This window comes from Sphaeramia orbicularis, chromosome 7, assembly GCF_902148855.1.
Source record: "Sphaeramia orbicularis chromosome 7, fSphaOr1.1, whole genome shotgun sequence".
NCBI lineage: Eukaryota > Metazoa > Chordata > Actinopteri > Kurtiformes > Apogonidae > Sphaeramia > Sphaeramia orbicularis.
This window is the reverse complement of record NC_043963.1, coordinates 49,937,638-49,952,709: the sequence shown is the minus strand read 5'-3', so window position 1 is coordinate 49,952,709 and position 15,072 is coordinate 49,937,638.

Here is a 15,072-nt window from a genome sequence, read left to right as displayed (position 1 = left end):
CCAAACATCTCTTACAAAATAAACTTTTAAATAATTTCTTTTATCACAGATCAATTTCTCTTTTCTCTTATATATAAATTTAACTGTTTTTAATACAGATGTCTGTTTTTTATATGAAATAAACTAATTTTTAATACAGACTTTTAACCTAGGTTACATATTGCAACATTTTTATTTATTTATAATTTTTTTTTAATTTAAAGGAGCTTGTGTCAAATGGGGGAGAAAACTCTTTCAGTAGAGATAGGATTTCACCAGAGGTGTCACAGTCCACTCCGGTATGGCCACTGGCTCCTCCCCCTCCGTTCTGCCCTCAACAATCAGACTCACATTTCTTCCACCTGTTTCACGCTGCACAGCCAAAGCAAAGCTCCTTGTTATTCGGATCTGCTTATAAGCTTCAGCTTCTGTTCTGTGGCTGTGCAGCGCTGGATCATTTCATCACCTCACCATAACCTGGACTACTCCGTAATCCAGTTATATGAACACTGACTGCCGCTATTCCCCACAGGTTTTATGTTTGTTCCTCATGTTGTATTTTCTGTTATAAAATCCGTTTCTCCCTTCAGCACCGTGCGCATGAGTCCTATCATTTCCCTACCACTTGACAAGAGGAATAACTGGTGATATTATTGCATTTGTCAAAGATGTGAGCAACACTATCTGTTGATGTTATTGTGTTTGTTAAAAATATGAGCAACAATACCTAAAAAGAGTCAAACTGAGACAAGTTGGTTTAACACTTCAACACCACATCTTTGGTCTGAGCTGTGCTTTACACACGTAAACTTGAAATGTCACCAAGAGCATGTAAAAACCCATTGTGTCTTGTCAAGTGTTGGCCGATGTAACCTCTATTATTTCTATGAGTAAAATATGTAAAAAGACCTGCTGGCAAAGTTATCACCAGTACTATTTTGGTCACACTAGAATTGCACGAATTCAGCTCATGTAAAACAGAAACAATAAGCAAGAGTTAAATATGTTTACACTGTAAGATACATTTTCTCTGCATGTGCATGTGGACAAGAGGCCAAAATGAACAGAAGGTTGATTTAAGAAACTACACTATATTGCCAAAAGTATTCGCTCACCCATCCAAATAATCAGAATCAGGTGTTCCAATCACTTCCACAGCCACAGGTGTATAAAATCAAGCACCTAGGCATGCAGACTGTTTTTACAAACATTTGTGAAAGAATGGGTCGCTCTCAGGAGCTCAGTGAATTCCAGCGTGGAACTGTGATAGGATGCCACCTGTGCAACAAATCCAGTCGTGAAATTTCCTCACTCCTAAATATTCCACAGTCAACTGTCAGCTGTATTATAAAAAAGTGGAAGTGTTTGGGAATGACAGCAACTCAGCCACGAAGTGGTAGGCCATGTAAACTGACAGAGCGGGGTCAGCGGATCCTGAGGCGCATAGTGCGAAGAGGTCGCCAACTTTCTCAACTTTCTGCAGAGTCAAACACTACAGACCTCCAAACTTCATGTGGCCTTCAGATTAGCTCAAGAACAGTGTGCACAGAGCTTCATGGAATGGGTTTCCATGGCCGAGCAGCTGCATCCAAGCCAAACATCACCAAGTGCAATGCAAAGCACCGGATGCAGTGGTGTAAAGCACGCCGCCACTGGACTCTAGAGCAGTGGAGGCGCGTTCTCTGGAGTGACAAATCGCGCTTCTCCATCCGGCAATCTGATGGGTGGGTCTGGGTTTGGTGGTTGCCAGGAGAACGATACTTGTAGGACTGCATTGTGCCAAGTGTAAAGTTTGGTGGAGGGGGGATTATGGTGTGGGGTTGTTTTTCAGGAGCTGGGTTTGGCCCCTTAGTTCCAGTGAAAGGAACTGTGAAAGCTTCAGCACACCAAGACATTTTGGACAATTCCATGCTCCCAACTTTGTGGGAACAGTTTGGAGCTGGTCCCTTCCTCTTCCAACATGACTGAGCACCAGTGCACAAAGCAAGGTCCATAAAGACATGGATGAGACTCTGGTGTGGATGAACTTGACTGGCCTGCACAGAGTCCTGACTTCAACCCAATAGAACACCTTTGGGATGAATTAGAGCGGAGACTGAGAGCCAGGCCTTCTCGTCCAACATCAGTGTGTGACCTCACAAATGCGCTTCTGGAAGAATGGTCAAAAATTCCCATGAACACACTCCTAAACCTCGTGGACAGCCTTCCCAGAAGAGTTGAAGCTGTTATAGCTGCAAAGGGTGGACTGACGTCATATTGAACCCCATAGACTAGGAATGGGATGTCACTTAAATTCATATGCGAGTTAAGGCCGGTGAGTAAATACTTTTGGCAATATAGTGTATGTGTATGTGAGGTCTAGGCCGCAGTGTTAGCTAAAAATACATCCTAGAGGGGAAGCAGACAATCTGTAATCAAGCCCCATCTCTAATCACTGTTCTAGTCACAAAGCCACCTGAATGCAACACACACCTTCAAGCCCCCCGTTGTTTAACAGACTTTCAATGAACACAAATAACATTTCAGGCTTACTCACTGTGAGGAAATGACACGTATTCATTAGTTCATTCCATAAAGTACACAGTGAAGTTGAGCCTGGAATGATAGTCTGTAACTCCTGATTCTGAGAATGCAAGCCCCCTGAGTTCAACAGTAATGCTGATGATCTGGCAATGCCAAACAGTAAAAATGGTGACTGTAAGGAAAACCTGGCAACCCAGGATGAAGCAATTAGTCAGTTTGTTGGAGCAGTTTTACCATGTTCAAATGAATATACCCATCAGGTGCAAAATGAAAGTGAAACTGCAGATGCTTTACTATTCCTCTAACTCTCCAGGCCCACTCCACTGCTGTATGGGCCCCAGAGTAAAACAACTAGCAATATTTGAGAGGGGTGCTTGCTGCAGAACCCACCCTGTATCAGTGACGCCCATTCAGCCAGGATTAATCCCTCCCCCCTGTATCAGTCACACCCATTGATAGACTTCCAGAGAGCCAGCATGTTCAGAGCAGTGGTAGGTTTGAGGAAGTGGAAACGGATAAACCTTCAAAACTGAATATGACTACAATTTTACTTAAATTTCATGGCTGTAAGTAACGTAACGTAGACATAATTAAGTGTTTAAAATGTTTTTCTAGGTATATCTTGTATATCGACATAAGCATTATTTTTTAAATGTTTATCATGTATTACGTGCCGTAAATTAGGCAGTAAATACATGCTAATGTAATTAGCATGGTAGTTAATTCCCCACTAAACAGTACGCTTGAAAAACTCCACAAAAATGAGCAAGACCTATGGCAAATTTAAGCAAATGTGCTCAGTGTGTGTATTATGAGAACTTATCGTAACTTTTTTACGTATCAGACAAAGGTGTGTGCTTGTGTGTGTTTGACCTGCACAGATGCATCAGACAAAACTGAGGAGAGGACAGGATCCCCTTCTGTCTCAACAGATATACAATTTGCTGCAGCAGCTATCACTGAACCTTTGGTTAAATGGCATTAGCTGATTTTTATAAGGTGGAGTATCACATGGAGAATCATGTCAGCATTGCTGTGAAACAGGAAGGTGTGTATGAATCATTTCAAGTTTCTCAAATTAGTTCTGTTACTGGGTGTGTGTATATGCTCATCTCCCACACATCTATGTTTGAAACTGTATGAACCCTTCTGTTGTTTGCATGCCATGTTTATTTATAGATGCCTTTCTAAACACCCAAGGACACTGTACAAAATAAAACATGGTTAAAAACATTTAAAACAGCAAGAAATATTTAAAAACTAGAAGTATAAATATGGGCCTGGTCAAGGGGAGCTATACATGTGTGGTAAAAAAAAAAAAAATAAATAAATAGTCCCCCAATACTCTCTTATAGCTATTTTTTAAGCAAATTTTGTGTAGGTTTTGGATCTGTTTTTGGTTTCAGAAAAATTGCTGTTGACAAAAAAGTTACAGCCATGTGAAGACGGGCAGATCTGCATGGTGAATGCTCATCTCGGAATGACAATTTTCTAATTAAAAAAAATATATTGTAAAAATCTGAAAGATATAATACATGAAGATCATTTTTCCATATTTTACTTTTTATTATGTGTTCAATAACTGTAAATGTATCGGACATTGGGTGGGAGGGAATTCCAGAGGCGGGTGCAGTCTGTTATATTACATGCATAAAGCTTCTCACTATAAACACTCGGTTATTCATTCTTCAGTATCATTTAGCCTCACAAGGGCTGTGGGAGGGTGTCTCAGCAGACTTGGGGGAGAGGCAGGGTACACGATTGGCTGGTCACCAGTCAATCACAGAGCATAGACTATATACATAAACAACCATTCACACTCCCTTTCACACCTGTAGGCCATTTAACAATTAACCTAACGTGCATGTCCGTCCAAATACCCTCTTAATTCATACAACTATTCAAATTAGCTGAATATACAGTGAATGGCAATGTGAAATCTGTATGGATATTAGCTTCCTGACAGTAGTCCTGCATTAAAATAATCCAGAGGCTGTGTTGGTGAACATACCAAATATGCCTTACTCTAATGAAGTGTGTTTTTCTTAAATAAATAAATAAAATTGGTTGAGCTCTGCACAGCACTTGAGCCACATCATTTTCATATTCAACAAACAGTTCATCAACCCCTTGTGCCTCATGAATGGAGTCTTGGAGGAGACCACACAGAATATGCTGATGAGGAACAATTATGCCACAAGATACAAGGTTACAAAATTACTTCAGTTGTCATTTCTCTTTCACAAATACCGTTTCTAAAACAGGTACCAGTACCTCAGACATACTGAATCAAGAATACATAATGTTAAAAATAATAATAAACACAGATAGTATTATTAGTTCAATAATAATATTGATTAGCTGAATCTATTTCATGTACCCTACTATATCTGGAACGCAGTGACGTGCAGTGGGGTTCATGGCTGGGGAGGCAATGACTCTTTCAGAGCCAGATCTACAAATATACGGTGGCCTGAGAAACTGGAATAGAGAGAGTGAGCAAAAGGAATGGCCTGGGTATATGGGCTCTGCATCAAGTCAGCATAGGTAGACTGGCAGGAACTCAACAGGAAACCTTCAAAAAGAGCCATCTCAAACTAAAAATAAAAAGAAGTTTATGGTCTTACCTTTATTTTGTACATGAAATCCATGCGCCGATCCTGGTGAATTAAAGTGTATAAAAAAGAACGAAGAAGATTATAAGCGCATGAATCTGTGGACTCACAGGTGCCATCTATCATGAGGCAGGGGTATTGTTTGCCTCCCTAGTGACTTTTTCACTGCGGTTTTATGATTAATCTGCGAGCCTAAACACATTACAGAAATACATTCCATATGTTATGCAGATTATGGAAGGATACAGCATATAATCAGAGTGTTTGAAAGCATTTTAACTGCGATATACAGAGGGACAGCGACACAATATTTTCATCCGGTACCAGCAGAGTTCATGAGGGGAGTAGACAGTTCTCCTGGAGGCACAGCACAGCGCTGCCTCACGGCGCATCTCCTCCCTGTATTTGAATGGAGCATGCGGAAATTCTGCTATTCTAGTTGACAAAAAAAAAAAAAATTATAATAATAATATTGGATTCGAACAGAAAATGAGTTTATAGGACATACCAGCTGACAACTATCAACATTTATTATATTTTATAGTCAAGTTTTTTTTCTTCTCAAGATTGACAAGGGAGGCTCTGCCTCCCCTGCCTCCTCTGACTGCACGTCACTGCTGGAACGGTGGATATGATAGTTGTTCCCAGATGACAGAAGGGGAACCAGACCGTGGGCAGAAGGCTGATGAAGGCTTTATGACACTGAGGCCCTGGAGGACACCAGTGGTTGTAGATGTCCATCAGGGAGGGGACAGGGGCATTCAGGATTTTACTGATGATGCTCGAATATTAGGCCCCTAGTAATTCTTTTTGGATAAATAGGCTATTCTAAGACTTTTTGGTCAGCAAAATCTCTTCATCCATCTGTCCTACTGTGTGTATAAATACGAAATGGAAAACACCAAAATCAAGTTTTGAATCGTACCCTGGTCACCTGCATCAATGCCTAACATCTTCATTAACTACACTACCTGTCCTGTTTCACTAGAGAACAACACATAATACTGGAGGAGGGATTGGATCACTAAACACCTACTTCATACATTAATACACACTGCGTTATCTGACTGAATGATGAATAGAGCGAGCATCTATTCTAACTATCAACACGGGACAGAGCTGAGAGCCAGAGGAGACTAATGTGAGACTAATAATTTTGGTTAAATGTGCATACAATAATGCCATATGAACAGTTAACGGACTAGTAATCAGTACACTTCCATATGTTTAACTGCGTAATTTAGGCTAGATGTTAGAAAAGTCAGTAATGTGATGTAATTTAAATTAATTGACTAACAGCCTGAATCACAGTCTCTCACAAATAGCCTATATCTTAATGCAGCTGTGGTGCCGTAGATGTACAGACTGGAAAACGCTTCCTGAAGTGCCTCTTCGGAACTGGTGGACGTGGCTGATTCTGGTGGTGGGTGGGATTGATACTGGACCAGCTCCACCCTTCTGGACCAGCTCCATCCTTTTGGTTCTGCAGCGAGCAGCACTTGGCCCTTTATGGCCTTTCTGACAGATGGTGAGTGCATCAGAAACGGGGAACACCCTGACCAGGACACAAACTACAGCCTCCGGCACCAAAGTCAGTCAATATTTATTACAATCTTTATTGTTTTGCTGTCACTGTGTTAAATGTAACAGATTGGTATGTATAGCCAGTGAGCTTTTGACATAAATTAGTGTCGTAATTCAGACTGAAATTATTTTGTGTTTATGGATGTATGGTGTGTGTGTGTGTGTGTGTGTGGGTGGGGGGGGGGGGCACATGAACAGGGCCACACCTGCTTAACCCTAACTGATGCAGTGAGTAGCTTCTCATGTCTTAAAAAAAAAAAAAAAAAAAAAGAAAAAAACATTACAATCAATCAGTCAGCATCTAGACTGGACATTGACAGGATTCATCAGATTCAGAATACTTTATTAACCTTCATCCTACCAACATATTTCGTATCCTAATCCTACCAGCCAGGGTCCATGTGGCCCCCACTGTGATATATGGTGATATCACATCTTAGTAACAGACAGGAAACATCATTTCATTACCTCCGCCAAGGAGGTTAATGTTTTTGCCGGTGTTGGTTTGTCTGTCTGTTTGTCTGTCTGTGTGCAAGATAACTCCAAAAGTTATGGACGGATTTGGATGAAAATGTCAGGAATGTTGATACTGGCACAGGGAACAAATTATTAAATTTTGGTGGTGATCGGAGGGGGCATGGGGGGGCCCACTGATCGGCCTTGGCAGAGGTCTGCGCTCTCCGAGTGCCTCTAGTTTGGAATGTTTTTATTATGTATGAATACAGTTTGTATCATAAAGCACCATTACCAATAACTAATTGTGTAAGAATGAGGGTGATACAAATTATCAAATCACCCTGATTTTTAACAATCGGATGTCTCGGAATCTTCAGCCTCAGAGCTGTCCTCTGCTTCTAAAATAGACCTAAGGGCTTGTGCAGCAGTGTACCTTGCTCTTCTATTTCTATTCGCCATCACTTACTGAAACAAATAATAAAATTAAATTTTCGTTGCTCATTATGGACTAAGAAAAACCTCTATTCAGCTGGAGTCCATTTGGACCCTGATCACAAGTTGAATACAGTACCTAGTATGTCAGATTGTTTTGGAACCAATATAAAGCAATCGAACATGGAACATACAGACAGACAAACTCCTAGCACAAAGTGATCATTCAATGAATGATACAGCAGAGACATATAAAAATCATGTCCTGAGGTCCAGTTGGACCCCCAGCTGTAGGATGAAGGTTAATCCCAGATTAAATAGTGTGGTTACAGTTGATCCATGCAATTATAAAGACAAGAAGCAAGGAAGACATTACACAGGAATGATTTACTGGTATAAAATTTTTTGGGAAATTAGTGATTTATTCATGACTTTTGGAAGTCGCATGACTTTTGTAACAAAACATAATATGAAAAGACAGACTGAAACTCACTTAAAACGTCACTTAAAACAACAGTTATTCAGGATGTACATGGCGCTTTTTGGCTTGTCTCTTGTACATGGTAATCAGGATCATCCCTCTATATATTCCAACAGTAGTCAGCCAGCATAGAAGGATTCCATTTTCCCTGATACCTTTTCTCCATGGCTGCAATGTCCTGGTGAAATCACCACTCCCCATGCTCATCACTTACAGCTCCACAGTTTAGTGGAAAAAAATCCAGATGCAAATGCAAGAAGTGTATTTTCAATGACATTGCAGCCAAGTGCCTTGTAGGGACTTCAGGAGGTTTGCCACCTGCTGCTTATAATTGCTGCCTTGATGTTTCTCAGAAACCCTGTTTCCATCAACTGAAAGGCTTCCCATTCTATCTTTTCTTCCTACTTAAAGATGATCAAAAGTATCATCTCTAAGACGTTCTCAATCTGTGGACAACAAAGACACCTTCCTTGATTTTAGCTTCACTTAGCCTTGGAAAGTTTCATAAAGATACAGTATTTGAAATCTGCTCGTTTTTCCACAGCTTTTACAAAGTTCTTCATTAGCCCCAGTTTAGTACGTACAGTAAAGGTAATAACAAAATATCTGGGAGTCAAGAAAAGGTGGATTTTTTTTCCTGGCTTCAATGCCTGGCAAATTAGCCAATCCTTTTTCACATAATGAGAATCTCTGGCTCGGCTGTCCCATTCACAGGGAAAACAGCAGTAGTTGTGTAGCCACCCTGCTGGCAAAGCAAGAGAGCAACAACTTTCAAATCACCACAGAGTTACCACTGATGTTGCTCCTACTTCTACACCTCAAGAGCTGTTTCATGTTATCATATGGCCCTTTCATATGGACTGCATGAACAACTGGAATGGATGGCAAAAGGTTTCCATTGTGCAATAACACAGGTTTTAAACTCGTTTTGTATGAATCAATGAACAATCTCCATTCACTTGGATCATGAGTGATATCCAGGGCTACCATCAAACTATCAATAGGCCCTTTTCCACCAAAAGGCCCAGGAACTTTATTACCAGGAACTTATTTACCAGGAACTTTTTGGGGTAAAAAAGTTCCTGGTAACTACATTTCCACCGCACCCTTAAGTTCAGGGTAATTTATTCAGATCAGGTTGATGATGCATGAGGGAGCAGTAACAGAAACTGTAGTCAAGTTCATTCACAAACTAACCTCTTGTACAATAAAATTACAGTACTTAAGTGGACAGTTTCGGTTTAACATTTTACTGGTTGTTGAATCACTTAATCCATCTGGAATACATTCTAAATGAAGTTAACCATCTTTGCATAGCCTTAATTTGTATTTAAAAATGGTAGAACATGTATTTTCAACTTCTCATACCTTAAACTAAATCACATCTAACTTTATTTTTGATGGATGGCTCTGTTCCATTTCTATTGTTTCATGTATATAGTCCAGGTTCAACCCTAAAGTCAGACAGATTTACTCAAATGCCTGCATTTAATTTGACTGCATATTACTTATAAAAGTACTTATACTCTACTCATATTTTGATGCCTTGTAAATAAACAGACACTATTAGTTTAGATTTTTTTTTTTTTTTTTTTTTTTAAAAATTGAAACAAAACAAAGGTGCCTTGAGAATGAAAGGGAAATAAACATCTGTGAAAGGTTCAGGTTTTTGGACCAGTGTGTGATCCAGCTGGTCTAGAACTCCATGGTCCCACTCCCTTTTTCGCTTTCCTACATGAAAAGTAATAAAAATGCATAAATGAATAACAGAACACATGATGACAGATTCCTACTACTATGATGTGACATGTCAAATGTCTAACCTGGGCTGTTGTAAACAGCAGTAGATGATGGACCAGCACACAAAGGAACGCAGGTTCGGAAAAAGAGGCGAGTCCGTCCGGTCCATTTCAGGTGGAAATCAATAACATAAAGAATAAATCAGTGTTCAGCTCACGGCGACAACACGAATACATCCAGTTTTCTGATTTAGGTTTAGTGTCAGACTGTTGACCAGTTAGCATTAGGTTAACCGGACTTCACTTTTGTCTAAACAGCTGATGTTCCGCTGACTACTGTTACAGCATGGAATGAACTAAATGGAATATTTCTGTCATATACATACCATTGGTTTGTTCGACAGTCGGATCCACTGCAACTGTTGTGGTCCTTTAGTTTCTTTTAATCCTACATAAGTTTCTTCGGCTTTTCTCGAATTTCTTTAGGCTTTGTCTTATTTTGGCTCCGACAGCTTTTACTCGCTCGTTTCGAGTCGACGATTCAAAGTCCATCGGAATTTCCTCATCGTCCGTCCACTTGTTGTAGCTTCTCTTTTGGTCCATTTTTCGAATTATCAAAATACAAAGCTTGGGAAATTAAATGAATTAAATATTGGCGTGAACAGAATGCGGAAATGCTGCGAGTCTAGTCCACCACTCTGTGTTCTCCAACACACAGCTCCGCCCCTTAAGTTCCTGGTAATCTGGAAAGTACTACCTCCCTACCAGGAACTTCTTCGGGGTAAATTGGGGCCGGGGGAAGTCATTTCCTGGGGACTTTTCGGTAGAAATGCACCAGGAACTTTGAAAGTTCAGGGTAATACAGAAAGTTCCTGCAAAAGTTCCTGCAGTGGGAAAGGGCCTAATGTCATTGTGGCTGTTCAGTTGTGCATATAACAACTGGAAGTGTTCTATCTGCACTCATCTCTTTTACTTTATTTTAATTGATCATCATTTGTTCTTATTATGTTTTATGTAATTGTGTTTTTAACTTGTCTTTTTTCCATTTTGTAAAGCACTATGAATTGCCCTGTGTATGATTGTGCTATACAAAGAATCTGCCTTGCCTTGCAGTGCACCATATCACCTTCTATTAAGTCCCGGAAATGGAAATCCTGACATTATTCGCCAAGAGGTTCCGCTGTTGTAGTCTGGAACCCAACAGCTCTGCTTTACTCTTGTGCAGTTCAAATCCCTGACTAGATCATGTAGTTCACCCTGTGATATGAGATGTGGTTCAGTAGAGGGTATGGTGGCCTAAAGTCTGGGTCAGCTGATGTTGATGCCACAGTGTGAACTGTATCCTGGTCCTCATCCTCATCTTGTTCATCATTTGAGTCTAGTGAGAAGGATTCTGGAGGATCAGTAACTGGTAGTTCTTCTCCATGAGGTACAGGACACAGAGCTGATGGAATATTTGGATACTGCACAGTCTGTTTTGGTTTTTTTTGGCAACTGGGGGAACCAGTGGTGTAGTCTAGTTTATTCTAGTGGGTATACTCTGATTTTTCCCCTCCCAGCCTTGTACACCCCTGTCCTGGACCAACATCTGCCCCACAGCACCACTCCCAGAGCAGCAGCCGCTCCAAAACAGCCTCACACAAGAACCACCACGCTCATTAACTCATAAAGTATGCGTCTAAACATAATTGAGATCATGAAAGACTGGTCATGTATTATCGAAATGTAAATGTATTGTAAGCAACACAAGATGTGTAACAGTCATTAACAGCTGGACAAGACAAATAAGTTTCAAATAAAGAAGTATGCTCCTCAGATGTAGACACCCCTTTCTCTGTAAGGATGCTAGCTGATTTTGTTGCAACCGCAGATAGCACAACCTGGAGGTGAACAAAAATCTTCTGTATTTTGTATTTTATCAGTATAAAGGTATTTTCCAATATCTATTTCACTGATCATCTAGATGTTCATAAAAGCTCAGATTAAAGTTGATGGTTATTATATTAAAACAGAGAGAAACTGAGGAGAAAGTGACTTCTTCAGTACATATATCATTACTAACATAAAACAAGTGTCTTCATCCAGTGTCATGGCTTCACTAGTGAATCATGTTGTAGAAGATGATGGTGTTTCCATGGTACTAAGGGGCCTCTGAACGTCCAAATAGGTCATATCTGATGAACATGAAAAGATGAATTTGATGTATTTTACACCGATTATTTACATGTATTGCTAGGATTAATGTATCAACAGTTATAAAACAGTTTAGATCAGTAGATGGTTTGGTCGGTGATGGATGTTTGTGTCTTTATAGGTTAATGAACGTTTTGCAATATTCAGCCATGACTAAAAACAAAATAGACAAACGGAGGCAAAAATTCCACTCTCTCAATAGCTGAATTATGTGACTATATCTAACCTATCAGTTAGTCATTTAATGGTGTACATGGTGTCTTAATTAATCGCCCTTTAAGATGACAATGAATTAATTTCATTTTGATTAACAATTTTATGAATGAACTATATTAACATTTGAATATGATATTAACTTTGCACATTTAAATTGTTTCTATCAGCTTTAAATGCTGTCTAGTATTTAACTAACTTTCCGTTGCGCCACTCAAAGGATGCCTGTTTTTAAATTCCCTTGTCTGACTCTCCACAAGGCTGGTCAGGTCCAGTTCTCATCTACAACACGTGCACGCAGGCACACACACACACACACACACACACACACACACACACACACACACAGAGCAGCAGCAGCCACACCTCCTCCATTTCAACCAAACCACCAGTTAGCTACTTTTGGATATAATTCAATTTGCCAATCACCTGCTGTTACAATAGCAGTAACTGTACAACAACCGTGTCAGCAGGCTCCCCTTCCCTACCATCAGGTAAAGCTGCTGTGTATGGACTTATATTGGATTCTTTAGTAAGAGAGCGCAGATACTGGAAACAAAAGCGAAAATGCTGTTGGACCAATTCAATTTGTTGACTGGTGTCTGCCATACACATCACTGATTCCTTATTAGTTAACGTCAGGTCTACGTCACTCCCAAACAGAAGCCCCTATGGTCCAAAAGTGTCCTGCTTCATAACAGAGTTGGCAAATTTATGAACAGGAAGTGAAAGTATGTCATAAAACCATGCTGATACGTATCTTTGCGCAATTTTCAGTGGTTATAAAGAAATTTGGGACCTATTCTAGTGAGTATACGGTATATACCTGCGTAGCACATAGACTACACCACTTGGGGGAACCATACAAAAACAGCAATCACTACTGTGATGTGTTGGTTCTCGCCAAGTCATTGAACTGCAAAAGGCATAGATTTCTTTTATTGTTGAGCCAGTAGTTGCTTTTTCCATTAGTCCATGCACAAAACTTTCACTGCATGAAAAACCAGATTATCGGCCCCCGTAAAAGCCCACCAACTTCAAAGATTCCTGGTAATTATCGCGAGTTTACAGAGAAGTTCACAGCTATGCCAAAACTTCCAGAAACGGAGTGAACAGGGAGGCGGTGGGTGCGGGGGTAAATGCATCACAGCAGAGGTGTGAATGGCCCTAATTTACATTTGAATGTCACTGGCGCTTGCCATGTCTGCATCAGAAACAGCCATTGGATGTTTTTTTTTTTTCTTTTTATAGCAACCCATTGGATGTTACCACAAAGGACAGCTCACATGTGGATTGGTCATCTGTGCAGCATTATAATATGCCCCACCCATTAAAAATATAATAATAATAATAATAATAATAATAATAATAATAATAATGTTTTATTATTTAAGTATTTATTTATTTTGCAGGGTAATAATTCACATACTGAAAACATCACCACCAATATCAACTGAGAATGAGAAAGAACACGACTGCCAAGATCATGTTAAAAAATAAAGACAAGCTTTAATAAAATGCAGACTTACATATTTAAGAAAACAGGGCCAACACTTTCGAATTAAAACAAACTTTTAGAATAATTAAAAATTACAACATTTTCAAATTAAAACTAACTTAGAATTTAAAAAGTAAGTCAAAGTCAGATGTGCTGTCCTCACAACATGTGACTGTGCAGCTACAGCCAGCTAACAAAAATAAAGTAGAGTCCAAACAAGGCTTTCTTTTCTGATTTGGAGGTTCTCCTTTACTTGACTTTTTCTTTAACGTTTTGTAACTGCAACATACAAATACATACAACTTAAATTACTAACAGATGGTTATTAATTACGCTACACACATAATGCACTCACATCGCTAGCTTGAATAGCATAAATATTAGCTTCATTACATGTTCACAGAACAGTTTGAATCAACCAACATCTAGAACTTAATATTGTTTTCGGATATATACACTTACAAACGATGAAAATTTCCAAGGCACAGAGTAGTAGAGCACACTTAGCATACACAAGTTTCTCTGAACTTTAACTGCAGAGAAATAGCGAACGGCAAATATACATCAAACATCATCTCTAGCAAAAGAGTGCTCACTCTGTATACAACCTTAGCGCACAGCAAACACAAAGATCCTTAAGGAGGTGACATTTCACTCCTATCAATTCTTAAGCCAACTGCATTTTAACAGATTTTAACATAGATTTAGCATATTATTTAGCTATTGTTAACTTATTGTAACTTATGAAGCATTTATACAACTTATGAAATAAATTATGTCTTTGACCTAAAGACATCACATCAGATAAGTGTTAGTGCCAGCTTCTCTGAGGGTGGTCCGGTCCCAGTCTTCTGTGGTGGGTAGGAACATATGTTGGTTCTGCTGTAGTGTCTGTTGGAGTGCAGCACAAAGGTTAGAGAGCTCCAGACTCTGGAAGGATGGAGGAATTACAGTCATCCATATGTCCCATCAGCAGTGCCATCTTCTTCATCGGACATCATATCAATTGTGACCCCCCTCCAAAAATCCCGTCCTTGTTGGCCAGTTCACCCCTCTTTGCCTCTAGCTGCTGTAAAGACAGAACTAAATCAGTGCTGCACTGTGAGGCTAACAGAATAGTTTGAGTGTGGTGTTTGTGATGATTAAAATTAAACACAGGTTCTTATAAAGTCTTACTGTCTTTATTCTCTGCTGTGGGCTGAAATTTTCATGGCTTCTGCCTGGACTGCAAGATCTGGTTGGCTGTGTGTGTAGTTCCATCAAACTGTTTCATTATGTCTTACAGGCCACTGGAATTAAACATAAAAGTTAGGAAGAGTAAAAAAAAAAATAGATGCATAAGATTATAACAATAGAGAA